The sequence below is a fragment of the Ambystoma mexicanum genome, chromosome 4p, assembly GCF_040938575.1.
Source record: "Ambystoma mexicanum isolate Mex_15411 chromosome 4p, UKY_AmexF1_1, whole genome shotgun sequence".
NCBI classification, from domain to species: domain Eukaryota; kingdom Metazoa; phylum Chordata; class Amphibia; order Caudata; family Ambystomatidae; genus Ambystoma; species Ambystoma mexicanum.
In genome coordinates, this window is record NC_090927.1 from 1,183,132,103 (window position 1) to 1,183,158,592 (window position 26,490).

A 26,490-nucleotide genomic window follows, 5' to 3' on the forward strand; every position below is an offset into this window, starting at 1 on the left:
ACAAAACAGCATCTTATATCTTAACATGGAAGACTATGAGGGCTACATAAATCAGTGGGTTGATGTGTGGACTTGGGAGGCAGGGCATTATGGGGAAGGTTGTCTGGGAGACCCCAGGAAGAGCCACAGCTTGGGCCAGGGAATAAGAGACACGTTGAGGGTTCGTTGTGTATGCAGGTGAACTGTGTCCTCCCCTATGACAATAACAGGCAGGCTACACCAAAGAGTGGGAACACCAGTGAATGCACCAAAGTCTTTGTTCAGGTCAGAAATCAGGAACAGATTTAGTATGCGCAGAGAAGCAGACTTATTGCTGGCAGAGTACATTAGGCACACTGGAGATGGATGGTTGCCTGCACCAGGCCAGGGCAAAAGGCAGAGCATCAACGGCAGGCATACAGGCTAGGCACACCCACTTTCATGAAGCCCAGGGGTATGCAGGGGATCCGGGGGTATGCAGTGTATCCATGGAAGCAGGGGAGAGAAGGGACCCCAAAGGAAGAAGGGAAGGGTTAGAGAAGGAAAGGCCGAGTGGGGAGACTGCTGGAAAAGAGAAGAGAGGGCAAGAGAGACTGAGGAGAGGGGAGAGAGAAGAAAGAAGGGGCAGCTAGGGAGCGAAGAGAAGGAGAGAGAATGGGGAACGAGGGAAAAAATAGCTGGTGGGGAGATAGTGGGAGAGGGGAGAAAAGGAGAGTGAGAGAGAAAGAGAAGGGAAATAGAGAGAAGTAGAGAGAAAGAGGGAGGAATATAGAGTAGGAGAGAAAGGGAGAAGGGGGAGAAAAGGGAGAAAGGGAGAACAAGAGAGGAAAGAGCAGGGCTAGAGGCATAGATGGCTGGAAGGCCGTCTGGTGGCAAAATAGAGCCGGTTGGGGCAAAAGGGGAAGAAGGGGAGGGAATGAGGAGAAGGAGAACAGCAGACATCGAGAAGATTACCTGCTAAAGGACCTCTGCAGCTTCTCTTCCTCCACCCACACCTTTAGTACACCACTGTCAGCAACCCCAAAAAGACAGCCCTGAGTCTCTCTCTCCCCATGCTTATGAGGCTGTCGCCCCCCTCCCCTGGCCCCCCCCCAGAGCCCAACCACACCCACTCCCATGATGAACACAACAGGGGGAACTGGTTTCTGGGCTGTTCCCAGGGCCCACAGAGGCTTTGTGACAGGAAGGGGGAGGGAAATAACAGGGTGCAGGACAAGTTGGCAAACACAGGCAGGGACAATAGGTGAAAAGGTCTCCCCACCCCCAGGATAAGCACAACAAGGGGGAATGGCTTCTGGGCTGTTGTCAGGGCCCAAGAAGGTCGTTTCTGTTGAAAAGGTTGTAAAAAGAAGGCAGAATATGCAGTTACTGCGGATTCGGCTTGGTAAAAAAAACAAAGCCCAAAATGCTGAACAAGGGGAGCAGAGGTTGGGGAGTGTCCCCCACTCACCTAGTATGGCATTATGGGCTGCGGGGGTTGCAGGACTGTCCCCTACATACAATAAATGTAAAGAGGGGGACACATATAGACAATCCAAAAAGCTCAAGTTACAAATTGTAAGCAAGTCTGCTTTGCTATTTTGTAACTCAAGCTTTTCGGAAAGCATTCTTTTTACGTAGATCCCAAGAAGGCTTGGTGACAGGAAGGAGGGGGAAATCACAGGGTGTAGGACAGGTGGGCAAACACAGGCAGGGGCAGGTTCTCTCTCCATATCTGATGCTCCCCCCTTCAGAAAACACCCACGCCCACCCCCATGATGAACACAGCAGACTGGTGTCTGGGTGGTGCCCAGGGCCCATGGATGCTTGGTGACAAAAGAAGGGGGAGTGAAATTACAGGGTATAGGACAGGTGGGCAAGCACAGGAAGGGACTATAGATTCTGCTACTGGGAGGGGGTTAAGTTCTCAGGAAGCGATGAAAGGGCCAGCCTTGGGCTGTAGACTACAATGGCAGTAAAACTGGCAGCTGTTGCCTGGACTAGGAACAGGTTTAGTTTTGAAGAGGGTTGACTGGGATTTGGAGGGAATGGAGTCCCTTTGTTGGGGCAACAACATGGCTGGAGTTCCACAACCCCCTGCACATACCCATACTTGCACACAGATGTGCAACTTTCCTGTCATGTCGTGTATGTGCGATGCATACTCTGCTGCATGTTGATCTGCAATCTCGTTCTCTTAGTTTTGCTTTTCACATGTAAAGGAATAAATGCAAGTGGTGGAATTGAAGAAAAGGGGGAGGTATGGATGTCCTATTCACATGCCAGGCGGGGGCTGTTCGAGATGAGATTGGAGACAGCTGTGGCTTGGTCGCAATATCTGCTGAGGTCGATTGCTTTTTTCATTATTTGGAACAAGCAGAAAAAAGGTTTTGCATTATGTGGATAAAGGGTGCAGGTTTTGCAAAAAGTAATGTTTATCTTTGTCAAACAAGTAGGGAGCTTCATACATATTTAAAGGTATTCAATTGGCCTCTTTTTACACAAATTAACCCGCCATCTACTGTGAGCTGCTGTGGGGATCTGTCTCTTTAAGAAGAAACTCAACGATAGCACTTTTCTTGAAGAATTGGAATGTTGCATATTGAGGGGTCCCCTAAGAGAGACTTGCCCCCATAACTCATTTGCCATTAATTGCTTTCTGCACCACAACCACAGCACGTACCTGACAATGGAGCTGTAAGCCACAGCTCACAGGAAAGAGGCCCCCCCAGGAAGCCTAGTCTCGACAGCTCTGATCCGAACCCGCCCCTTCAGATACAACTGCACCTTCCAGATCTGAAAACCGAGCAAACATTCTAGGACCTTCACTGAAGCTACCCTCCTAGGCACAACCTTATGAATTAGTAGGACAGATATTTTTGTTCCTCAAGAATAAAGACATATCACCTCACTTTTCAACACCCTCAGGCTATGGCTGCAGAAGAGAGTTTCTATAGTTTTGGGGTTATCTCTGCTAATAGTTCTTCAAAACATTTAAAAATGATGCGACATTAATCTTTCATCTCTAGAAGGAGGGGAAATCGTTCTCTGCGGGAATTAAAATGGCGCCCCTGATCAAGCCGTGAATGCGAATGTCGGCAGGGGTGTGGATGAGAGAAGTCGTGGCTAGAGCAGGATAAGTGTTGAGAAAAACTTTAACAAACAAACCTCTACTATTTATTGCAACAGCTGGAGTGAAATGTGGTGCAAATATGCTGTGTTTCTCATTTGCTGCTCCCTTTAAGCCAGTCAGAGGTGAGCTGGATGCTTCCTGTCCAAGCCAGCATTTTTATGGACAGCAAGTTTTTCTTTAAGTAGTCTTTCAGGGTCATTACTAGTTCGCTGGTAAGTCGCTGGGACTACCGGAGGCTTACTGGCAAACTTGGCTTACCGTTTCCACACCCCGATATCCCGGTATTACCAGGAGTAACGATAAACTCCCATTCCCATGGAGTCCGAGAGGATTCCATGTGATGGGAACCACTGAATCACCCCCACCTCTGTCAGCGGTGCCAGTGATTCAGTGAATTCTCTGCCGGTAGGGCCCTGTACTTCCGGCAGGTCAGGCCTGCCGGTAGTTTACTGCCCCTACCAGCAGACTTGGAGTATGCTGGTCTGGAAAAGGTGCTGTTACATGTTGTTACCGGCAGCTTATTTCCGAACCATCATACGCGTAATGACCCCTTGGGGGATATTTTAAGCCTTTTATGTTAAGCTTTCGTTTTCAATTAAAGGGGTTGGAAGAGCGGCGTCAAGCAATGGCGGAAGCTTGAGAACACAGGTGGAAGGGACTGGGTTAGTGGAGCAGTGTATCATGGCGTAGCTCCCTCATCGCAGGCAAAAGACGAAAGGAGGAGGAGTTAGGAGTGGGGCACCGCTTGGTTACGTGGCACATTCAGCTCTCGCTAATAGAGCATGAAGGAGCCTTTTATAAAGACGGACAAGTTGAGTTCAGCAGCACTGGCTGCCGTTTTAGAGAGGTGCTTAAAGGTTTGTGAGGGGAAACATTTACTCAAGATAAAGAAAATAAATTGGGTGGTTCCAGTGAAAGAGGTATGCACTGGGCATGTTTTTAGCTTATGCGAATCAGGGTTGGACTTTTTTGCACACCCATTAGGGCGGCGTCAGAGGCCTCATTAATTTGGGCGAAGGGTAGAACTAGCTGTAGGGCTTTCAGGGTCAATTATAGCTCTTGCTGGGAAGTGGTAAATTGAGAAGGAAGGTTCCTGACGAGGCGATGATGAAAGCGGGTGAGTGGGGAAAGAAGAGAGGAAGTAGCCGTACATATGGATTGTGTTGGGGAGGAAGGTGACAGAACAAGACCTGCTTGTAGGGTATGTTCAGGAGGGGCTACTGCAGCAATTGTGGACGTCTCCCTACCACCCGTGGCAAAAACAGCAACAAGTTTGTGGGGGGCAATGGGCCACATCAAGAAAGGGAGCGTCATGCGATTGAGGAAGAACCTTTGAGGAGATAGAGCTTGGACGAAAATACGGTGTGACAAGAAACCTCGAAGAGGTTGGTGAGGTTTGGACTCCAGAGGCACAGCAAAGAGTTCAGGAGAGAGCTTCCGGTAATGAGTCTGGTAAAGGGGGGTGGGAGGGTTAGAGATAGAGGGAACATAAAGTTATTTCAAGTAAAGGAAACATGACCTACACAGGTGGTATAGCGAACAAGGAAATGCCATCACCAACAGCTGGTGGAAAATAGAGGCACAAGAGGAAAGTGGGGAAGGGCCCCCAATGGGGAAGAAGGGAGCATTAGTTCAAAAGAAGAAGGTGCGTTCGGGAACAGTTTGGAGGAGGGGGTGAGGATGTTCTGCCTGTAGGCTCACCTGAGGGGACAAGAAAAGGAATTGTTTAGGAGGGGGTCAAATGTGGAAGAGAGGAGGAGGAAGATTGGTGTGAGGGTAATGTGGAAGAAATGAATTATGAACATGATGAAGTGCTGTAGCAGTCTTATGATGAGCATGAGAGGCTGCAAAGAGGTCGTGTGAGCGGAAGTGGAGTGTCAGCACTTAGACGTGGGGGTCCAGTGTGGCCCCAGTAAGTGTTATGGGGTGATCAGGTCAGGGAGAGTGAAGGGACAGAGGAGGAGGTGAGAGAGTGGTATGGGTGACAAGAGAAAGGGCTAAGAACAGACAATATTAACAAGGTATTGGGACTGGGGCTGGAGGAGATGCAACATAAAGGGAGATGTTGGAAGCAGTGGCTGGTGGTGTAGAATGGTTGTGAGGGAAGGTTGAGGTGTGAATGAAAGATAACATTGGGGAGCAATGGGTGTAGAAATGTGAGGGGCTTTAATTTATTTATTTATGTATTTATTTATTGGAATTTGAAAAGCGCGCTACAGCCCATGGGCATAGAGGCGCTGTTGCAAGAAGATGTTTTAGTTCCAGAAAATTAGGCTTAGCTCACGGTGAGCGAAGGCCTAGCTTAGTACAGTCATGCATATACATAAATGTTTGTTACAAAAAAAGTTCGTGTGGTGCATTCAAACAAACAATAGCGTTTTGACAGCTTTCTTAAATGCGAGCTTTATTACTGGCACCCCAGTGCACACAGAAAGGGGACAATTGCAGCCTAGTGAGGTTGTGCGCATTAAGAAATGTTTGGGCCAGGAATGGTCCCCACATCTCGAGGATGAAGCGGTTTATGGTTGAAAGTGGGTGTGGCGCATCATCAGAGCAATAAAGAGGGTGAGAGGGGCCTGCAACTTTACAAGAGGAGAATGAGGAGGGCGTGACAAGGGATGGTGCACTCCTCCAGTTAACGCTTTGCCCTAAAGAAGATGGTTGGGAGATCAAATGGAGGAAATGGAAACGACAAAATAATTTAGCCCATGCTGGGCAAGAGGGGAGTCTAGAGGGAGTGACATTTCTTTAATAACAACGCGTTTCTAATACAAGGAAGGGTAATAGAGAACTTAGCAGACAAAGAGTGTGCATTGCTAACTTTTGCAGCAGGAGTCCAATGAGAGCTGCTATGGAGCAACAGAATGGAGCGAAGCAAAGTGGAGGAGAGCAGAATAGGATGCAAGCAGAGTACATAGAGGTGAGAAGCGTGAAGAGGCGGTGTCTGCAAGGAGGCAGGACCGGGAGGCTCTAGAGAGAATAGCGAGGGGAGAGAGGTCCCACATCAGGAGGTGTGGGGCAGGGAGGAGAGAAGGTGGACAGGAGTGCTTTAATGGAAGCGGAAGTCAAGGCGGAGCTGTCAAAACATGGGAGAAGGGAAGATGGGTGTCAAACCCCGTCAGGGGGATCAAGTAGCACTGTGGAAAAGGGGGAAAGGGTTAAGGTGGAAGCCGGGGTGGGGAAAGCGAAGAGACACAAAACCTCCGGGAGCACAACAGATGACAAGTACAAAAGAGTGGATTTGGAAAGGGGGGATTGTACACATATTTAAATGATTAGACGTGATGTTCGGAGCAAGGAGAGAGTAAAAGAAGACGAAAGGAAACTTGCTAGGAGACCTACGGTGCCAGTGATGACAGAACATGGTGTCTTAGCCTTCTTGAGATTTGCTCATACATATTCTGAAATGTAGCTGGAGAAGAGTGTAGCCATTCTCAAATATATGGCCTTTGTTAGAAAAGCATGAGTGAGGTTTGCAACATATGTTTCACAAGACACTAACAGGGTAATTCATAGAATTTCGCAGAAAAGTGTCGCAAGCGGCTGGCGCAGAGTGTCCGCGTGCGATTGTCTGCGCCAGGCACGTGCGCTAAAACCGATTTCCGCGCACAGCGTATTCATGGATTTTAGGCTCCCAAACCAGCCGTGGCGCAGAGTATCGCAGCGACCCTGCAGCAGCGCCAGTAACGCCCCCAAGAACGCCCTCGCGCAAGGAAAAGCCATCAAAATCGCTAAATCATCGCAAAGGGCTGCGCTAACCCTGGACCAGTTTACAGGGCTGCCAAACAAGGAACGCAAAGCGGGTAACGTGCATATCAGGGGTAGGCGTGAAGTAATACACGCGATTAGGCAGGGTACGTGTATTACAGGGGTACGCGTGAAGTTTTACACGCGATTAGCCAGGGCACGTGTATCACAGGGGTACGCGGGAATGATCACACAGGATTTGGCTGGGTACGTGTATTACATGGGGTACACGGGAAGTTTTACACGCGATTTGGCTGTGTACGTGTATTACAGGGGTGCGTGGGAATCATCACACGCGATTTGGCTGGGTACGTGTATTACAGGGGTGCGTGGGAATCATCACACGCGATTTGGCTGGGTACGTGTATTACAGGGGTGCGTGGGAATAATCACACGCGATTTGGCTGGGTACGTGTATTACAGGGGTGCGTGGGAAGTCACACACGTGATTAGGCTGGGTGGGTCCTCACAGGTGTTCCCTGTACACCCTCCACGGCCCCTGCAGGCAGCCTACAAAACAGGGGACTACCCTGCACACCTGCTCATGTCCCCCTGCACCCCCACTCCCCAGCAGTGCAGGGGCAGCCACCACCAGGCCCCCACTCATGTCCCCAATCACCCCCACCCCCCAGCAGTGCAGGGGCACCCTCCACCAGGCCCCCACCCATGTCTCCCACCACCCCCACCCTCCCGCCACCAGGGGTACCCTCCACCAGGCCCCCACCCATGCCTCCCACCACCCCCACCCCCCAGCAGTGCAGGGGCACCCACTACCAGGCCCCCACCCATGTCTCCCACCACCCCCACCCTCCCGCCACCAGGGGCAGCCTCCACCAGGCCCCCACTCATGTCCCCAATCACCCCCACCCCCCAGCAGTGCAGGGGCAGCCTCCACCAGGCCCCCACCCATGTCTCCCACCACCCCCACCCCCCCGCCACCAGGGGCAGCCTCCACCAGGCCCCCACCCATGTCTCCCACCACCCCCACCCCCCAGCAGTGCAGGGGCACCCACTACCAGGCCCCCACCCATGTCTCCCACCACCCCCACCCTCCCGCCACCAGGGGCAGCCTCCACCAGGCCCCCCACTCATGTCCCCTATCACCCCCACCCCCCAGCAGTGCAGGGGCACCCTCCACCAGGCCCCCACCCATGTCTCCCACCACCCCCACCCCCCCGCCACCAGGGGCAGCCTCCACCAGGCCCCCACCCATGTCTCCCACCACCCCCACCCTCCCGCCACCAGGGGCAGCCTCCACCAGGCCCCCACTCATGTCCCCAATCACCCCCACCCCCCAGCAGTGCAGGGGCAGCCTCCACCAGGCCCCCACCCATGTCTCCCACCACCCCCACCCCCCAGCAGTGCAGGGGCAGCCTCCACCAGGCCCCCACCCATGTCTCCCACCACCCCCACCCCCCCACCACCAGGGGCAGCCTCCACCAGGCCCCCACCCATGTCTCCCACCACCCCCACCCTCCCGCCACCAGGGGCAGCCTCCACCAGGCCCCCACTCATGTCCCCAATCACCCCCACCCCCCAGCAGTGCAGGGGCAGCCTCCACCAGGCCCCCACCCATCTCTACCACCACCCCCAACCCCCAGCACTGTGGGGAACCTGCCAGCAGGCCCCCACCCATGTCCAACCCATGTCTCCCACCACCCCCACCCCCCAGCAGTGCAGGGGCAGCCTCGACCAGGCCCCCACTCATGTCCCCAATCACCCCCACCCCCCAGCAGTGCAGGGGCAGCCTCCACCAGGCCCCCACTCATGTCCCCAATCACCCCCACCCCCCAGCAGTGCAGGGGCACCCTCCACCAGGCCCCCACCCATGTCTCCCACCACCCCCACCCCCCAGCAGTGCAGGGGCACCCACTACCAGGCCCCCACCCATGTCTCCCACCACCCCCACCCCCCAGCAGTGCAGGGGCAGCCTCCACCAGGCCCCCACTCATGTCTCCCACCACCCCCACCCCCCCCGCCACCAGGGGCAGCCTCCACCAGGCCCCCACCCATGTCTCCCACCACCCCCACCCTCCCGCCACCAGGGGCAGCCTCCACCAGGTCCCCAACCATGTCTCCCACCACCCCCACCCTCCCGCCACCAGGGGCAGCCTCCACCAGGCCCCCACTCATGTCCCCAATCACCCCCACCCCCCAGCAGTGCAGGGGCAGCCTCCACCAGGCCCCCACCCATGTCTCCCACCACCCCCACCCCCCAGCAGTGCAGGGGCAGCCTCCACCAGGCCCCCACCCATGTCTCCCACCACCCCCACCCCCCCCACCACCAGGGGCAGCCTCCACCAGGCCCCCACCCATGTCTCCCACCACCCCCACCCCCCAGCAGTGCAGGGGCAGCCTCCACCAGGCCCCCACCCATGTCTCCCACCACCCCCACCCCCCCACCACCAGGGGCAGCCTCCACCAGGCCCCCACCCATGTCTCCCACCACCCCCACCCTCCCGCCACCAGGGGCAGCCTCCACCAGGCCCCCACTCATGTCCCCAATCACCCCCACCCCCCAGCAGTGCAGGGGCAGCCTCCACCAGGCCCCCACCCATGTCTCCCACCACCCCCAACCCCCAGCACTGTGGGGAACCTGCCAGCAGACCCCCACCCATGTCCAACCCATGTCTCCCACCACCCCCACCCCCCAGCAGTGCAGGGGCACCCTCCACCAGGCCCCCACCCATGTCTCCCACCACCCCCACCCTCCCGCCACCAGGGGCAGCCTCCACCAGGCCCCCACCCATGTCTCCCACCACCCCCACCCTCCCGCCACCAGGGGCAGCCTCCACCAGGCCCCCACTCATGTCTCCCACCACCCCCACCCACCAGCACTGTGGGGCACGTGGCCAGCAGGCAGTCAGGAAGCCGCAGATGGCAGGTGGGAGCGTGCTCAGGGCTCTGGGGGGCAGTAATTTGGCCTCCTGTCCAGGAGCGTGGTCTTTCATGTGTGAACGCGTGGACAGCCTGATAGGGAGTGATTCTGCACGTGAAAATCCCACACGTCAGCGTGTGAATCGAGGAAAGGCCCTTAGCGCGTAAACCCGTCACCAGCATATGCGCGCCTATAGTCACCTGCACGTGCAGGAAAATGTTGCGTGACACGTCCCAGTGTCAAAGCGTGTGATTGGTGAAAATGGATCTACACGCAGAAGTGACAAAGCGTGTGATTGGCGAAAATGGATCTACACGCAGAAGTGACAAAGAGTGTGATTGGAGAAAATGGATCTACACGCAGAAGTGACAAAGCGTGTGATTGGTGAAAATGGATCTACACGCAGGAGTGACAAAGCGTGTGATTGGTGAACGTACACGCCGCGTAAGTGACGCTGTACGTGTGGGCCTGTATATAAGGTACGTGTAGAACACCATTTCCTTGTACGTGCTTTTCGTGGAGAGCGAGTGGGTGAATTCTGTACTTCTTGTCGTTTCACACGCGATTTACTTCACGGCGTTTCCAGTTCGTACTCCCTGTTACCTCTGACAGCTTTTTCTCTTTTTTCTCTTGTACTGGTTTACCTGGGCCTGTTCCCTCAAACAGTGTCCCCTTCTACTGTTGTCCTGTCTTCTCAGACAGCGTACACATCTTCTTTTGGCGGGGGTATTGCCAACCAAACGCGCTCATTTTTCACGCTTTTTACCTGGCAGACGGTGAGTCACGCACGTATCTAACTTCTGTGCTTGCCCCGTGTGTAGCCTACCCCTTCAGAGGTCATTCTAGGCTGCGTGTGACACGCATACGTTCATTCGTGCAGGTTTTTATTTCTGCACACGTGGTCTAGGAGGGGTTGCGTGCACGTCATCTCCCTTTTTTGGGCCTCCTGTGCGTTGCGTGACCCGTCATCTTTCCCCAGGGGTTACAATCAGCCGTGCTAGAGCACTAGGGTACAATTACCATCTGGTACCCAACCCCTTTGACCCCCAATTGCCCAGGACAATTGTCTACAGCCACTCCCATACGCACATTAATATCAGTGCCATGGCTGGGAGGCGAGGATTCCGTAAGGGTGGCAAAGGTGGAAGAGCCACAAGTGGTGGCCGTGGTGGATCCGGTAGGGGACGTGGTCGTAACTTGCAGGGTGAGCCTGTCCCCACATGTGTGGAGGACCAGTCAAGGGCACCCATCATCCCCCCCTCCCCCCTCCCGTTGAGGCTGAAGTGGCTGACACCATCCATGCTCAGCCCTTGTTGGACCAGCCCATTGTGGCACCAGACCTGGCTGACTCCATGGCTGACTTCCAGGTCAGCAGGGCTACGACACGTGCGCTGGTGCACGTTGATGCTATCATGCTACGTGGATCTGGGGCAGCAAGGTCATCTGCTGCCCCAAGTAGGCAGGGCGGAGAGGCTGCAGGGGCAGCTGCGGCTCCATCCACCCCAGCTCTCACACACCCAGCCAGGACAGTGTCCGTCCTAGTCCATTCTGCTGACATTCCCCATGACACCATTACACTTGAGCCAATGCTGCACCAACTCCCATGCTGAGTGTGCAATCCCACACACCTGATACAGAGCCCACCAGGGCTCCTGCCCCTAGTGTCCAGAGCGGCGCAGGACACTCAGGATCACCACCACCTTCCAAGCGGAAGAGGAAGAGTGCTCGTCCGGCACAGGCTGATGCCCCAGACACGGCTACACAGTCCGGTCCGTCGAGGAAGCCCAGCTTCACGGATGACGAACTGAATGCACTTGTCCAGTATGTGTCCGGACATGATAACGAGATGGTCATTGTTGCAGGATCCAAGACCACACCTGCACAACGCCAGGCACACTGGCAGACCGTTGCGGACATCGTAAGTGCCCTTGGAATCGTGAGGCGCACAGCCAATGATTGCTACAAGCGCTGGAATGACCTAAAGCGCAGGGCAAAGAAGAAGCTGGCCTCAAGTCATGCCGCAACTCTAGTGACTGGAGGTGGGTCTCCAGTAGAAGACATGGAACTCACTCCACATGAGTCAGTCGCTGGGACCTACGTCACGGAGGAACAGATCCAAGGCGTGGGAGATCTGCCTGATTACGAGGCATTGTCCGGTGAGTGCACATGCATGTGTGTGTCATCCATGTGCATGGTGTGTGTGTGAGGGCATCTGTTTGTGTGCCAGGTGAGAGTGTGTGCGCCTGAGTCGAATGGGTCAGCCATGTGCTTCATGCAATACATCCTGCGCAGCTGCATTTTGCCATTGCAGTATCCCTTCTGCCAACAGTAGACATCTAGGCCAACAGCACCCAAGTTGGCCTTGAAGTGTCACCTTGCCACAACATTGTTGCTTATTTTCCTATGTTCAATCAGACAGATTGTATGCATTCCACCACTTATACTAGGCATTCCTCAGTCCTCTAGTCACATGTATGGCATGGCCATGGTAAAGTGGAGTTACTTTGTTACCTGGATATCATATGTTCACACATGTCCCTGTGCAATTGGACCATATTGGACTGCCAGCTCCAGGTGATAAAGCAGGCCTGTTTGAATTAGAAAAGCTATTGCATGTGGGAACTAGACAGAATGAATAAGTGCTGCCCTCCTCTCCATCTACACTCAATAGCAATGGCACATGCCATCTGTGTGATGGCATGTGTGTGTCACCTGGCAATCACAGGGCAATGTGTGATGCCACTGCCAGGCAGCATGCATGAAATGTGTTCAACTTCCATCTTTGTGTAATGAGTGTGTGCGATTTGCCTGCCCTTCATACGCAGTGAGGGTGCATGCATGGGAGGGTCTTAGTCATGTGGGACATGTGTCAATCAAGTACTGGTTCTCTTGCTTCTCAGCCCTCATTGTGTGCCATGGTGCTAATGCGGGTTTCCATTTCTTTGTCATTATGTCATTGCAGGGGAAGACGCACCTGATACTGCTGGGGTTGTGGAGATGGTGCAGACCCAGGAGGGTTCCGAGGGCCGACCAACCACCAGTGAGGGACGTGGTGTGCTGGTGGGTGAAAACCCACAAGTGCTGCAGGTCGTGCTCTCAAGGGGTGTCTCTGGCTGCACCTCCCCCGAGCTGTACTCAGCTGTTGACTCGGATGATGAGACCTACGTGCCGTCGCAGGTGAGTGTTCCAGGGAGGGAATCTGTTCTGTCCCACCCACCTGCACCAGGGTCAGAACCCTCAATGGGGATGTCAGTGTTGGCAGCTAGGCCTTTGGTGGTTACGGATGCAGGGTCACACTCCGCGACATCTGATCCTGTTCCTGGGCCAGCAGATCAGAGGGGGAATGCAGTCCTGCAGCCTCAGGCAGTGCCGGCACAGCAAGGCGCAGTCCGCCTTGCCCCAGACAGGTGTGGTGCCCGCCGACGTGGTGGCCGTACGCCACCTGGCAATACCGCATGGGAGCAATCCATTTACGGTATGGCTACCCAACAGGCAGCATCGTCTGAGATGATGGCTCAGGCAATGGATAGGGTGGCCACTTCCATTGTCCCCCCTGAAAGGCTGATGGAGCGACTAGAGCAGGCAACCGACTCCATCTGCCAGTCACACAGGGAGGACATGTTGGCGTCCAACAGGGACAGGCGGGCGGCACTGGCGACTCTGCAGGAGGCCATCTCCATAGAGTCCCAGGGCCACAGGGAAGCCCTGAGGCAGGAGCTACATCAACCCAGGACGACTCTTGTTGAGCTAGAGGCTTCAACACACCAAAGGACAGAACAGCAGCTGGAGTGTCTCACCCGTACGCTCTCAGCTGAGATGCAAGCAACGAGGGCGGAGGTCCGGGCATCCAGTGAGTTGTTGCATGGGGACCTCCGCACACTCATCCTCCAGAACGAGACCTACCACACCCGCATGCTTGCAGCCATGGAGGAACAGAGTAGGGCCTTGCGTGGGCTGCCTCCCATAGTGCAACCACCTCCGGATGCAGCTGCACAGGGTGACAATAGCGACAGCAGTGATACTCCCACAATAGGGTAGCCGTGTGGGCCATGAGCCCATGGAGGTGTTTTTTTTTCCCAGGATCCACACAGGTGGTTTCTGGTGTGCACCCTGACCTCGGACCTCCTGGGTGGCCTCCCCAACCCCCCCGGGCCCTTTAATGGCCATTTTTGATTTTTTTAATTTTTTTTTTTAATTTTTATTTTTATATTTTTCCCAAATTTTTTTGGGACAATTTGTTGGCTTCCGTGGTTCCTGTGGGCATACGCTGCATTGTGGCTGGGCACATGCAGGCTTGTCATGTATTAGGTTCAGATGCCTGGGTTTGAGTCACACACACCCCTCCTGCTTCCCGTTTCCATGGGCTTGCAAAGGGTGTGCCCAAGTGACATTGAAGTACATGGTGACATTGGACTCCCACTACATGTGTGGGTAGTCTAGTCAATACTGTGTATACATTCCTAGTGCATATTGCTGTTGTGTTGTACACTGCATGTTGCATTGATGTGTAACTCATCATCTGTGTCTGCCTCCCAATTCGCAGGTCCCTTCCTCATGTCTACACAAGGCCCTCTAGTCTGGAGATGGGGTCCTTGTTGGCAGCAGTGCACCTACAACTCTACATGGCACCAACACTGTTCAGTTGGAAGTGGTGGGAGTGCAGGCATATCCAGGTGGTGAGACAACTGATCTATTACATTACTGAAGTCATGTTAATGGTAGTACGTGCTCAAGTTTGTTGTTTGTCCTGCATTACAGTGAGCATTTCAGGTGTAGGAAGTTTCAATTGGGGACACTGTACATCGCAACACTTGTCATGTTGTGGGGATTACTTTGTTTACCTGCACATAGCATGACATGGCACGGTGTGTTGTGTGGCGGTGCTGGGGATGGGTTGGGTGACATGGCACTGTCCTCTTGTTGCATTTAGCCAGTGGGTATTCATTTTGGCTGCTTGAATGTGTTTCTTCACAAAACTGCATTGGTGTTGTGTGTGGGTAGGGATGCACACATTGTAACACTTCCAGGTGAACAATCTCAGGCTGATATGCTTTTCACGGTTGAATCTCCAGACATCCAGGATCAGTGTCAGGTTGAGTCATCATTGATTGTCAGATGGAATGTGCCAGGCCAGTGTGCACTCCACAAGGGAGTGTATACTATGTGAAGTAATTAGCCACTAGCTGTGTACGGGTTGCCTCCCCTCGTGCCCTTTCCCCTCCCATGCGCAGCGGCTGTGCATGTGGTTGGGGATGTGGGGCCACCACCATGTCCACGGGCAGGCCCTGGCGTGTTGCAACGTTGTGCAGGACACATGCTGCCACTATGATCCTGCACACTACTGGGGGAGCGTATAACAGCTGCCCGCCAGAACGGTCAAGGGAGCGAAAGCGTGACTTTAGCACTCCGAATGTGCGCTCCACTATGCCCCGGGTTGTAATGTGGGCTGTGTTATATCTTACCTCGGGTGGCGTGGTGGGGTTTCGAATTGGCGTCATCATGTGGGGGCTGAGAGGGTAGGCACTGTCCCCTGTGGAGGTGGTGATTGGTATCATTGGTGGGGTTGTGACCTTGCTCAGTATCCAACATGCATGCATGTGCAGTGGCATACATACTCACCAAGAAGCCATGTATCGCCATGCCGCCCAGCATCTATGTCCCGGCATAGGGTGGACATTCGGTAAATGAAGCTGTCGTGGGTGGACCCGGGATAGTTGGCATATACTGAGGTGATGATTCCCTTGGCATTACATACTACCTGCACGTTGATGGAATGCCAGTGCTTGCGGTTCCTATAGATGTGCTCAGATGCCCTGGGGGGACGTAGAGCCACATGGGTGCAGTCGAAGGCACCTAGCACTTTGGGGAATCGTGCCACACCGTAAAAATCCAGGGCGGCAGCATGCCTTTCAGCAGGTGTTCTGGGCAGGTATATGTGCCTGCGGACTGATGGGCGTGCAGTGATGATGTCCAAGACCTGGTGTAGGCAGCGTGACTGGGTGGCCTGTGACACCCCACCCACTATGGCACTTGTCCGCTGAAATGATCCAGTGGCTAAGAAGTGCAGTACATTGAGGACCTTCTCCAGGGGCTGAGTGCTTGGGAGCACAGGGTGGGTGATGTGAGGTCATCCTCCCACTCACTCACCAGGTCCAGTATTATGTGTGGTGGAAACCTGTACCTTCCATACACCTGGTCATCAGGCATCCCGAAAAGGCTGGTTCTGGGTGTGAATATTCTGGCCCTGACTCTCCTCCTCCTCCTCCTTTGGTAGCCCACTGCCACTGCTGCTAGGAACGGTATGTTCATCCTGGCATCTGGCTTGTTATTTGAAAAGTGCGCAAATTATTGCTTTGCGCGTGTTCTAGGCGAGCGTGTGACCCGCGCACCCCTGGAATCTAGTTCCCAGTCCAATAGCGTGTGGACATTCCCACGCAGCACGGGATCAAGTGCGCTGACGTACTTGCGTGTGTAAGTGCCCGCGCACCCCTGAAATACACGTACATAGGCCAATTGCGTGTACGCGCACTTTTGTCCAATTACACGCGATGACGCACCCCTGAAATACACGTACATAGGCCAATCGCGTGTACGCGCACTTTTGTCCAATTACACGCGATGACGCACCCCTGAAATACACGTACATAGGCCAATCGCGTGTACGCGCACTTTTGTCCAATTAGAAGCGATGACACTCTGACGTGCAGTATTTCCACGTGTGCTCCGTCATCACGTGCTGAGTGGGGAACACCCGTGCGGGTCACGTCAGACGCGCTTACGCGCTGAGGGACTCTGGTCCAATAGAATCGCGTATGCGTGCTGACGCGCTTACGCGCTAAGGGCCTTTCCTCGGATTTCACGCTGACGTGCAGGAATTTCACGTGCCAAATCACTCCGTATCAAGCTGGCCACCCGAAAACACACGGAAGACCACGCTCCTGCCCAGAAGGCCGAGTTACTGCCCCCCAGTGCCCCGAGCAGCCTCCCACGTGCCATCTGCTGCTGCCTGCCTGCCTGCCTGCTGCCACCGTGCCCTGCCATTTGGTGCCTGCACATCAGCCATCTGCAGGGGTCCAGTTGCTGTGTCCACCCCTGCTGGAACTGAAGACTCCCGACTGGGATTACATCGCTCCACAGCCCAGCCCCAGGACCCAGTTTCCCACCCACACCTGCCTCTGGGGTTGCCATGTCGGGCACTTCCACATCTGGCACCAGTGGCAACCCCAGGCCAGAGGGGCAGAGGGGCACCAGCTTCACTGCCACCGAAGTTGGTGTCCTGGTGGAGCATGTCCTGGGGCAGTATGATGCCCTCTTTGGATCGTCCCGCGCCAGCAAGGTAGGACGGGAGAGGATCTGGGCCGACTGTGTGGTTGCCATCAACGCGGAGGGGGTGGCAACCCGCAACGTCCAGAAGATCAAGAAGCGCTGGGAGGACTTGAGGTCCAGGACCCTTGTGAAGGCCCGGCGCCTCGTGGAGGGGGGCCGGGGCCGCACGAGTTCCATCCAGAAGAGGGTCCTGGAACGCGTACGCCCAGCGCTCCACGACCAGGTCCTTGAGAGGGAGGCCCGTCTGGAGTTGTGCGGTAAGTGTCCAAGCATTACTGTGTGAGACAGGGCATGTTGCGGTGTGCTGGTTCTATGATACTTGCCTGTATGTGTGCCATGGGCCATGTATGCATGTATGTGTGCAGGGACATCATGGTAATGCATGTGCGACCAGTGATGTGTGACCCACATGGTTGTTGCATGTGTTGAAATGCGGCATGGGGAGCCCTATGCAGATTTTGGACATGAGAGCATGCCAGTCTCTGTACCTGGACATGGATGGGGGTGAAGGATGGGTGCTGATGCCAGGTACATATATGGTAGCCATGTCTGTGTGCCTGACCTGTGTGTCTGTGACTTGTGCATGCCATGGATGCATGACACATGTGTGACAATGCACAGATTCAGTGACGCACCCAACTTACCCTTGTTTCCCCTGTGTTTGGTGTGTTTGGGGCCAGATGGATGTGACTGAGGTGAAGTGTGTGCATGTGATATGCATGAGCCATGATGCATGTGAGTTACATATCATTGAATGTTTCAATAGTCCATTGGACATGCATGGAAATGTCCATGGCATGCACCATGCCTGTTACTGTGTGTGTTTTGCCTGGACTGACCCATATGTTGTGGAGGGACATGATGGAAGTGTACTTTGACAGTGGTGCTCATCTGCTATTGCTTCCTGTCTAGGGGACCATTGTACAGTAGCCTGATGCTTGTGTCCTTTGTCTCCCTCTACGCAGCGGCTAGTGAAGAAGAGGGCGGAGACGGCACTGTGGAGCAAGGCGGCGGGGATGCCCCCACGGCTGCAGCGGAAGGGGTGGGTGAGCCCCCACAGGGGCCTGCTACGGCGGGAGACCGTGAGGAGCCATCCAGGTTGGTGGTTTGCACAGAGGAGGAGGAGGCCGACACTGGTGCACACATGGGGCCTGGTGGGAGCATCCCTGCTGGTGCAAGTGTTGCAGTCCAGGGCCAGGGCCAGGAGGCAGCACAGGTCACCGTGGAGGGGCCTGTGCATGTCGCTGTCCCTGACCCTGTGAGTGCACCACCATGCACCAGCAGGGATGCCCCGTCCCAGGCCCGTCCGCAGGTAGAGGGGATGTCCATGTCACCTGACTCCCCTCCACCTGCGGACGTGGGAACCCCTGGCCGCGTGGAGAAGGTCCTGATTGGGGTCGCGATGCGCCTGGCTGTGATTCGTGATGCCGTGCGTGCTTCCTGGGAGGAGCACGCACGTCATCACGAAGTGCACCGTGCCGACGTGGCCCAATTGGGATCGGCCATGTTCGGGGGTTTCCTGCATGTGTTGGCCAATCTGACGGCCCTCTCCTCCTCTGTGCAGGCTATCCACCGGTCGTTCTCCTTGCCGTCTTCCGGCCCAGATGCCACCAGGGCCCCCTGTGGACCTGCCCCGACCAATGCAGCCAGCTCGGTGGGGATCCCATCCCTGCCACAGTTGGGAGTCGGAGGTCCAGCAGGGGTGGACAACACAGCAAGTGGACCCCAGCAGATGGAAGATGTGACGGCATCATCGGGCAGGGCACGTGCACGACGGCGTCAGTGGTTTCCATCAGCCTGGATGCCGTCGTGCTGGCAGAGGCAGTGGCGTCGGAGGCAGCAGCGGGCTCGACGTGGGAGGCATCATGGCTCGGGGCCATCAAGAGCAGAGGGGCAGGCATCGGCCGGAGGGCAGGGCAACCCTGGGATGGTGGTGTCTTCCGTGTGGGAGGAGTTTGGCCAGCGGATAGGTGCGGAGCGGCAGCGGGCGGAAGAGGAGCGGCTCGCCATGGTCAGGGCGGAGTTCTCCATGCGTCGGGCATTGAGGCGGGCTGAGTGCCTCGAGGAAGCTCGCAGGGAGTTTGAGGTGGACATGGGGTTGTCCCTGCGAGACCTCGGGGCCAGGACAGAGTCCCGCCTCCAGGACATCGACATGGAGTTCGATGATGCCCGGGCCAGCAACATCACCAAGTGAGCCGCAGGACTTGCCCGCTGCCTTTGTATATAGTTATTTAGTTAGTTAGTGCTAGGTTTCCTTTATTTTTTTTTATTATTTTGGACCGCTCGGACAATGGGCACTTTTTTGTACATATATTTTTCATTAGTTAGTAGTAGGTTTCATTTATGGTGTTGGGCTCATGGACCCTGGTACATTCCTGTATATAGTTTGTTTTTTTGGGAGATACATTTTTTAAATTTCTTATTGTTTTCACCATGACGTAATGGTTTTTCTTTAATTTCCTACTACATGATATTGCTTTGGACAATTATTTTTTTTTTTTCATTCCTTTGTTTTCTTGTTTATCACTTTTGTTCTCGGACATGGACCATTTCTTTACTTAGCCACATAGTTGTATGTTTGAAAAGTTAACTTATTTTTCTTATTTAATACATTTTTTATATTTTCTTACACTTGTGTTATTTTCTCATTGGTTTCTTACATGTCATGATATGGGTTTTGACATTCACTTGCACCCTTTGTGTATGTGTGTGTGACGGACATGTGTTCTTTTGCATACTTGCCATTGGGGTTGTGTCATGTGATTGCATTCACTATGTGGGTGGATGCAATCCTTGCCTGGGTGTTTGTGCTGGGTATGCTGGCCATTACTGCCATGATTGTGTATCGTCAGGACCTGGGGCCAGGGGGACATGTGTGGGGGCCTGCTGGCAGGTTCCCCACAGTGCTGGGGGTTGGGGGTGGTGGGAGACATGGGTGGGGGCCTGGTGGAGGCTGCCCCTGGTGGCGGGAGGGTGGGGGTGGTGGGAGACATGGGTGGGGGCCTGGTAGTGGGTGCCCCTGCACTGCTGGGGGGTGGGGGTGGTGGGAGACATGGGTGGGGGCCTGGTGGAGGCTGCCCCTGGTGGCGGGGGGGTGGGGGTGGTGGGAGACATGGGTGGGGGCCTGGTGGAGGCTGCCCCTGGTGGCGGGGGGGGTGGGGGTGGTGGGAGACATGAGTGGGGGCCTGGTGGAGGCTGCCCCTGCACTTCTGGGGGGTGGGGGTGATAGGGGACATGAGTGGGGGCCTGGTGGAGGGTGCCCCTGCACTGCTGGGGGGTGGGGGTGGTGGGAGACATGGGTTGGACATGGGTGGGGGCCTGCTGGCAGGTTCCCCACAGTGCTGGGGGTTGGGGGTGGTGGGAGACATGGGTGGGGGCCTGGTGGAGGCTGCCCCTGCACTGCTGGGGGTGGGGGTGGTGGGAGACATGGGTGGGCGCCTGGTGGAGGGTACCCCTGGTGGCGGGAGGGTGGGGGTGGTGGGAGACATGGGTGGGGGCCTGGTGGAGGGTGCCCCTGCACTGCTGGGGGTTGGGGGTGGTGGGAGACATGGGTGGGGGCCTGGTGGAGGGTACCCCTGGTGGCGGGAGGGTGGGGTGGTGGGAGACATGGGTGGGGGCCTGGTAGTGGGTGCCCCTGCACTGCTGGGGGGTGGGGGTGGTGGGAGACATGGGTGGGGGCCTGGTGGAGGCTGCCCCTGGTGGCGGGGGGTGGGGGTGGTGGGAGACATGAGTGGGGGCCTGGTGGAGGGTGCCCCTGCACTGCTGGGGGGTGGGGGTGGTGGGAGACATGGGTGGGGGCCTGGTGGAGGGTACCCCTGGTGGCGGGAGGGTGGGGGTGGTGGGAGACATGGGTGGGGGCCTGGTGGAGGGTGCCCCTGCACTGCTGGGGGTTGGGGGTGGTGGGAGACATGGGTGAGGGCCTGGTGGAGGGTACCCCTGGTGGCGGGAGGGTGGGGGTGGTGGGAGACATGGGTGGGGGCCTGGTAGTCGGTGCCCCTGCACTGCTGGGGGGTGGGGGTGGTGGGAGACATGGGTGGGGGCCTGGTGGAGGCTGCCCCTGGTGGCGGGGGGGTGGGGGTGGTGGGAGACATGAGTGGGGGCCTGGTGGAGGGTGCCCCTGCACTGCTGGGGGGTGTGGGTGGTGGGAGACATGGGTGGGGGCCTGGTGGAGGGTACCCCTGGTGGCGGGAGGGTGGGGGTGGTGGGAGACATGGGTGGGGGCCTGGTGGAGGGTGCCCCTGCACTGCTGGGGGGTGGGGGTGGTGGGAGACATGAGCAGGTGTGCAGGGTAGTCCCCTGTGGTGTGTGCTGCCTGCAGGGGCCGTGGAGGGTGTACAGGTAATGCCTGGGAGCACACAGCCAAATCGCGTGTGGAACTTCCCGCGCACCCCTGCAATCCACGTACCCTGACTAATCGCGTGTGGAACTTCCCGCGCACCTCTGATATCCACGTACCCGGCCATATCGCGTGTGGAACTTCCCGCGCACCCCTGAAATCCACGTACCCGGCCATATCGCGTGTGGAACTTCCCGCGCACCCCTGCAATCCACGTACCCTGACTAATCGTGTGTGGAACTTCCCGCGCACCCCTGATATCCACGTACCCGGCCATATCGCATGTGGAACTTCCCGCGCAACCCTGAAATCCACGTACCCGGCCATACCGCGTGTGGAACTTCCCGCGCAACCCTGAAATCCACGTACACGGCCATATCGCGTGTGGAACTTCCCGCGCACCCCTGAAATCCACCTACCCGGCCATATCGCGTGTGGAACTTCCCGCGCAACCCTGAAATCCACGTACACGGCCATATCGCGTGTGGAACTTCCCGCGCACCCCTGAAATCCACGTACCCTGCCTAATCGCGTGTGGAACTTCCCGCGCACCCCTGAAATCCACGTACCCTGCCTAATCGCATGTGGAACTTCCCGCGCACCCCTGAAATCCACGTACCCTGCCTAATCGCGTGTGGAACTTCCCGCGCACCCCTGAAATCCACGTACCCTGCCTAATCGCGTGTGGAACTTCCCGCGCACCCCTGACATCCACGTACACTGCCTAATCGCGTGTGGAACTTCCCGCGCACCCCTGAAATCCACGTACACGGCCATGTCGCGTGTGGAACTTCCCACGCACCCCAGAAATCCACGTACACGGCCATATCGCGTGTGGAACTTCCCGCGCAACCCTGCAATCCACGTACCCTGCCTAATCGCGTGTGGGACTTCCCGCGCACCCCTGAAATCCACGTACCCTGACTAATCGCGTGTGGTACTTCCCGCGCACCCCTGAAATCCACGTACCCGGCCATATCGCGTGTGGAACTTCCCGCGCAACCCTGCAATCCACGTACCCTGCCTAATCGCGTGTGGGACTTCCCGCGCACCCCTGAAATCCACTTACCCTGACTAATCGCGTGTGGTACTTCCCGCGCACCCCTGAAATCCACGTACCCGGCCATATCGCGTGTGGAACTTCCCGCGCACCCCTGAAATCCACGTACACGGCCATATTGCGTGTGCAACTTCCCGCGCACCCCGGTATAAACGCACACGTTTATTTTTTCTCTCAGCGCGTGTCTGTGTTTGTGGGTACCCCTTTGTACGTCATTTATCCTGGAGGGCCACAGTATTGGACATTCATCATGGCTGTATATAGGTGCTATTTGTTGGCGCACCTTTTAGCGCACATTTCTTCCAGGCGCAGAGACGCTACCGCCTGCTTTCTTGTGGCGGTCGTGTTTGTGCCTGTGCGCTGGTTTGAGCGTGCGCTTTTTTGCCCTATTCTATTCCATGAATACGTGTTGTAGGCGAGCGTGTGGGCGTTCCGCGCACTTTTACCCTGTGCTTCCCCCGTGACGCCCACATTTTGGCAAGTTGTTCCCCATTCCGAGTGTTACGCCCCGTGTTCCTCCTACTTTTGTTGCGTGCGCCGCGCTATGTGCGATTTTGGCTGTGGACTGTGCGATTTTCGCTGTGGCCTGGCGCACGCCGTTAGATGGCCTGTGCGCCAACGTGCGCCGCGCACTTTCTTATCGCACGTCCGATGGTTTTCTCGCGCACGGCCTTCCATGAATCGATGTGCGCTGCTTTTCGTGCGATTTTCGCTATTCCACTGCGATTTTTGCTATTCCACTGCGATTCGCACGTTTTTGGCGACTTGCGCCGCGCTAATTATTCCATGAATCGGCTTGTCAATTGTAGAAATGTTTTAGATTGTTTCTTTTTTCTTGGGGGATTTCTGAGTGGACTGCCCAAGACTACTAGGTCGAATTCTATCCCCTTGAATTCAACTTTAAAGTCTCTAAGTTCCAAGAAAGTCAAACAAAGGTCCTTGGATTCCAACAAAGATCTCTGGGTTCCAACATTAGGACTCTGAGGTTCAAGCTCCTCCATCAGGGGATCCCTTCCTGCGATATTCTCCTCCCTCTGTGTTTATTACTCTCCACACTTCGCTCTTGGCTCCTCTGTCTGGCATTCCACGTGTGGGACGCCATCTTGGCCAAGCCTCTGGCCCTACATGCAGTTGCAGGTTAGGCCTTGGCAACGGTAGCAGTGAGCAACAGCAGCATCTTCCATCCAGAGACAGGCCCCCAAAATCTCTCTAGAGGGTGGGTCTGCTTATCCTTACTCCTTCCATGTCTTAACCCTGCCTGGCTCCAGTCACCCATACCCCGTTATCAGCTACCTCCTCAAGGAGTCAGACGGGGCACTCTTCTATCACCCAACTCGCCCCTCTTTCTCCCTTTCACCTCCTCAACACTGTTCCGTGTGGCCAAACCTCCACTCGCTTTGGTGCATTAAATTTGATGTTGCAGTTAAATACTACAAAATAAAAGCACATTTAATTTACTAACACAGTTTCAGTATGTATTGTACTCGCCATTAAACATTGTTTTCTACTTTGCAACCACAATTCCAAAACCTATTCAGCTTTTACCAGTATGTGCAAATTGCCTTAAATACCTTGGGAAGTTATTGCCCAAGGTGAAGCTGAGGGACAAATGTTTAGGAAGGGTCATTATCCCAAGAGATAAGGAGCCCTATCGAGGTCTATAAGGATATATTAGCACAATGAGATCATTCTTAGCCAATCAGAATGTTTCGAATACACGCAATATCTACTGCTATTGTCTTCAAAAGCAGATATAGAAAATAATAATGCAATTTCCCGGCAATGTTTCTTTCAACAAGACACTTCCTTGTTCAATGGAACCGTTTTGTTTGCTGCAGAATCCTCTTGTAAACACCAAAGAAAAAGTTAAACTTGGGGACAATGCTTTCACTTTCTTATAGAAAAACAATTTACTTTTAAAAGTCACTTAATGAATGCTCAAGTTCTTTCAAGTTTTCAATTAAATTGCTTACATTTTTAATATAGTCTTGCTATTTAAAAAGTACATAACAAAAAGCACATTTAATTTACTCACAGTTTATTTACATTGCTTACTATTAATGCAACATGTTTTTAACTCACCACCAAACCTTCCAAACATATAGTGCTGTTACCACAATATGCTAATAGCCTTACTGACCTCTGGAGGGGTAATGATCGCTTCAGATACTGACCCTTGCCCCACTTATGGCGCTTGGTGGAGGGCCATTATCCCGCAATAACGATCCCTCCATCGGACTATAAGGCTGTATTATTCAGAGCCAGACATGTGTCCAGGGAGAAGAGTGATCACGTGCATGCTTTATCTCCTGCGCAGTAGAAGAGTTTGAGTGGGTGGGCTTCGGGCGTGAGATGGCCCTGAGGGGAGTGCCAGTGGAAACGTGGGTCCTTAGAGAACGAAGGCCTTGCAGTGGGCAGAGAGATCAATAGCGCCACCAGGATTGAGAGCTCACAGGAAAGATTGGGCAGACTGTCTTGAAAGTGGGCCACAGCAGGGGGCCAGCTGAGTGAAGAACACCACCACAGGGAGCTTGGCGGGCATTGCTTTCTATGGGAAATGGTTCTCGGGGATATCCATCTTCAGCCCAATAAAGGGTTAGGAGGATGATAACGGGTGAGAGTAGGGGAGGGAGAAAGTAAAGAAAAGAAGAAGACGGTAGGGATGGCAATTTTGAGAGGAGTTCTGGAAGTTTTACAAGGGGTGTGTTGTTTGGTTTATGAGAGAATGCTGTTCACATAGGGTTTTAAATGTTTTTGGGGACATTTTAAAACTTCGAAATTGCCCTCGAGCAAGAAGAAGTAATTTAAAGATGGGATAAATGGGTGACGAGACAGGGTTTAGCGATCTATGTGGGGAAAGCAAAGAAATGTCTTGAAGAAAAAGGATGCGTGGGGGGAAATGGGGCAGGCAAAAGAACGTGCGGTGTGTCTACTGACAGCATTTAAGATGTGGCTAAGAGTTACAGGGGAGAAAGGAAGCCGATTGTGCAGCATGAGGATGGGAAAGGACTGACGGGCGGGCAGGCCCAGGGCATCTATTGGATGGATGGGGCTCAATGTTGTTGAATTGAGCATGCACTCCTTCAGGATTGGGACTGAGAGTAGATGGATGGCAGAAGATGGGGTTACAGGGGTATATGTGGGCTGTGTGCTGCCAGAGGATGCTTCAGGCGTGGATGGATGGATCATGCCAAGGACATGATCCATCCGTGTACACTACTTACCCTCCCTGCTAACTGTCATCATGTAGAGACACTTGTGCTGGAGCAGCAAGTGATGCTCCAGAAATATGGATCTGCGTGTGATCAGTAGTAACGTGTGCAGGGAAACACGTAGAAAAAAGGACCCTATGGTAAACAGCTGAGATTGGCCTTTCAACAGGCTCGTATTGCCTATAGGGCAATTGGCCCATGGCCAAACAAAAAGCACAAAATGCCCGTTTTTTGGGTCAAAGTGGGAAATATTTTTGGCAAATGTGGGCCAGTTTGATGAGTTTTACTCACTCTGTGGATAGTACTTTTGACCAGTGTTGCTGAATAAGCATTCTTTAAAATGCAGAATTTGCATCAGATTTTACCAAAAAAACTCCCCCTTGGGTACTACTCAAACAGTCTGTCACAAAAGGAATGAATAGCCATTTGCAACTGTGGGCCACTTTTTCGTTGGTGCTGAGACAATTTTATTGCCCAGTCCGGCCCTGGCTTTCAAGACAGTTTAGTGAGGCGGTCAGACTGGGGGAAATACTTTGGGTTCCGGTGTTTCCAAAGTTATGTGAACATCGCTACTGTTTCTAATTGCACATTGGGGAGAATAAAATATGGGGAAGGAACCAAGTGCAGTGCGTTGGGTGCAATGGAAAAGGACCTTATGGCCATTCGGAAAGAGTGGCCAAACAAAAAAGGCAGGAAAGAACGAATAAAGAAATGGCAAGTTTCTGTGTAAAGTGGGGAAAAGTGGTGACACACGAGCAAATCAAGGGAGAAGCGTTTGGGCTTTACAGGCAAGATGGCGTTCACTTGTTCTCCTGGAGCTATTGAAAGCTACATTGCAGA